This window comes from Arachis duranensis, chromosome 10 (genome assembly GCF_000817695.3).
Source record: "Arachis duranensis cultivar V14167 chromosome 10, aradu.V14167.gnm2.J7QH, whole genome shotgun sequence".
NCBI lineage: Eukaryota > Viridiplantae > Streptophyta > Magnoliopsida > Fabales > Fabaceae > Arachis > Arachis duranensis.
This window is the reverse complement of record NC_029781.3, coordinates 55,016,269-55,019,327: the sequence shown is the minus strand read 5'-3', so window position 1 is coordinate 55,019,327 and position 3,059 is coordinate 55,016,269. Positions and strand designations below refer to the sequence as shown.

At 32.6% G+C, this 3,059-nt stretch overlaps 1 long non-coding RNA gene across 2 annotated transcripts; it reads right to left on the bottom strand.

Moving 5' to 3' along the window:
* Positions 1-231: 231 nt before the first annotated feature.
* Positions 232-3,059, bottom strand: LOC110276634 (uncharacterized). 2 transcript variants are annotated; one of them, XR_002369338.2, is made up of 6 exons: positions 2,920-3,059; positions 2,756-2,805; positions 1,704-2,158; positions 1,381-1,545; positions 448-1,236; positions 232-361 (listed from the first exon to the last, which is right to left on the bottom strand). It is a non-coding gene; the product is annotated as an uncharacterized LOC110276634 (long non-coding RNA). The 2 variants fall into 2 exon arrangements; XR_008004618.1 differs by having other exon boundaries at positions 2,050-2,158.

Genomic DNA, 3,059 nt, shown 5'->3' with positions numbered 1-3,059 from the left:
TATAAGACATAACTCTATATATAAAATCATTCTCTGAATACCAATTTCTATCACAAAACAAAGCTAACCTTTTTATTTGAATCAGCAATAATTAGTGAAAAAAGTATAGAATTCAGATATGATATATTACACAATGATCATCACTGCCATGCATTATTATGTACACCATATTATAAGTATACATCATTCTAAAATAACTCATATCAGAAGCAACAAAGATACAATAGTGATACAAACAATAGCTATGGTGGCAACAATTGAACCTTGATCAAGTGATTTCTATAAACTTGTTCTTGAGAAATGCTGGTAAGCCAAATACACTACAATCAATAATGAAATGATAGCACCTTCTTTTGTGTCCCTGACAAAGACAATAACATTGAATCATTTTATGAAGAAGAGGCAATGGCTTGATAAATCAAAACCCAAAAGGATGGATTTGCTTACCTAAATCTCATGGCCTCATACGGGGAAAGGATGGCCAAGAGAAGTGCTAGAAATTGAAACTCAAGTTCACATTGAAATAAAGATCCAGCAGAAAATTCTTCATTCAATTAGTTTTTGAAAGTATGAAGAACAAAATAAATAGGAACTATTTGCATTATTTTGTGCAAATTTTTAGATAAGATGCATATTTATCATATCCAAATGAATATAGAATAATTAAATATAAAACTGTCAAGCACATAATAAATAAAAAGCTTAAAAAAGGTAAAATTTTGTACAAATTTTCATTCAAGTCTTTATTGTTACCCCACCCCATGTGACTCACTCTCTTCCTCATTCCTTCCCTCTTTATTTCACTTTTCCTGTTTCTATAAAATCATCCAATTTTTCCACTCCTTAGTTACACTATTAATTACACCTTATAATGAACACACTTTATATCAAAGAATTCTAACACGGTTACCATGTTTGAGTGGCCAATTAAATGCTAACACTATTTTCTAAGGAATTAGCTCCCTCAGTTAAAAAATCCAATCCCCAGTAGTAGACTCATCCCAACTAACCTGACCAATCATATGTGAGCCGGTAAACACTATTTACAACTTGTGCAGGTCCATCAATTGATAGATTGAAAAAGTTTAGAATGTTGAATTAGAAAAGGAGAATAGAAATTATACCTGCAAATTATGCCATTGTGAATTTTTCCATCTCACAAACTCTGAAAAGGAGAATAGAAACACTACCTTGTAGTACTTGGCTAAAAGAATAACAAACTCTGAAGGACTAGCCCTGCAAATGAAAGAAAGATTTTGAGTTCAAGACTTTATAATTGAGAACAGGAGTTCATTAAATAATTAGTTGATCCATCCCTCTGTAATTGAACAAACATCTAAGAACTGATAAATTAGCATAAAGAAAAGTAAAGATACACACCTAGGATTGTAAAATATGGTAAAGGGACTATTATTTGCAGTAGCATGAGCAACTGCCGCAAGAATCCCAATTTGCATACTATAACTTGACAATATCGAGGATGATATGTTGGCTGGTTGCCTGTTAGCTCGCTTGATGCTCAAAAGAAGCTGCTGCTTTTCATGTCTGCCAGAACATTTAAAAGAGCAGGAAAGATATTCAAAATGCAAGTCTTTTGCTGAAGTGAGTTGAAGCTTTGAAACATTGATTTTCAATATATTTCAAGACAGTTTTGAAAACTTTCACTCAAGCACCAAACAGCACAAAAATGATCATTTTATTACCATCACCGTAAAAATAAAGTAGAGTCTTCAGCAAAGAGCCTCTTTCCACTAACAAATAGACTCCATCCAATTGTAAGCAAGTGGTGCTTTGGTTGCCCTAGTTAAGGTGATGACCATAATGAATAAATAAAAAGATCTTCAACAAGTTTCTAATAGCTTTTCTATTTTAGATTATATATAGGACTGCACATTATCCAAACATTATCATGCAAATCCCTAGCCACAAGTTCTTGTGTAGGAGGTTGTATAGAATAATCCTACATGAAAACATAGAAAAGATCAAAACCTGAAAATTTTATTCAACTGCCTGAAATAATAATTATGCTTTCAAGAGGCACAGAGAAACCTCCATGTGTGCTCGTATCACTAGCTGTTAGCTGTTTGTAGAAAAACTCAGGTTATGCCTTGTTTGACTTGAGAGCAAGATCTGATCTTAATAAAGCTTCCTTATCATACTGCATGGATCATACAACAAATCAATGAGGTTTCCAAAAAATTAAAATAAAATAAAATTTGAAACATGCATATTTATGTTTTAAGAAGGAAAGTTCAGAATGCCTACTAATGACATAAAATTAAAGATGAGTATTTGAAACATGCATATTTATATTCGGATGTTTGAGTGACTACTTTTTCTGAGAGAGAATTTGCAGCATGGTTAACAAGCAACATAAGTACATAAACATTGACTTGTAGCACTCAAGATCAAGCTTTTCCATCAATTAACAAAGCAAAGAGTCTTAACTAAATGCAAATTCAGTCACTTAAATAAGCAAGATAACAATCTAATTCAAAATCCATTATACACAAGCGCACCTAGCGCAAACACACTCACAATTCACAAATCTTAAAAGATATGCATAAATAGGTTCAGTCCAGTTTGCACAGTCAAGCCCAAGCTTCTCAAATGCTACACATCATAGAGTTTCACAATAATAATTAATTATACTTTCGATTTTGCATAATACACAATGCAAAGCTCAATTTTTCATTGATAATTAATTACACCTTATACATTATACATACACGATGCAAAGCTCAATTTTGCATACCTTTATTGAATGCTAATCTATTACCCACTCGGTATGCATCCATAAGAACCCTAACACAGCAATGAAATTCAAGTAAACAAACATATAAAATAATAGAACATCTTAAACAAAAGTCAAATGTCACAAGAAAACAAATAAGAACAACGCTAAAGAAAAAGACTCACCCGTCAACTTTGAGAAGAACAGCAAGGTCAGAAGACGATTCCTGAGAGTGCTTGATGGATAAGGAGCATAGCAGAGATAAATGAGCAAAGCATGAAGGCTTTGAATTGACAGAAGGAAGTTGACTAAGGCAGTAGTAACG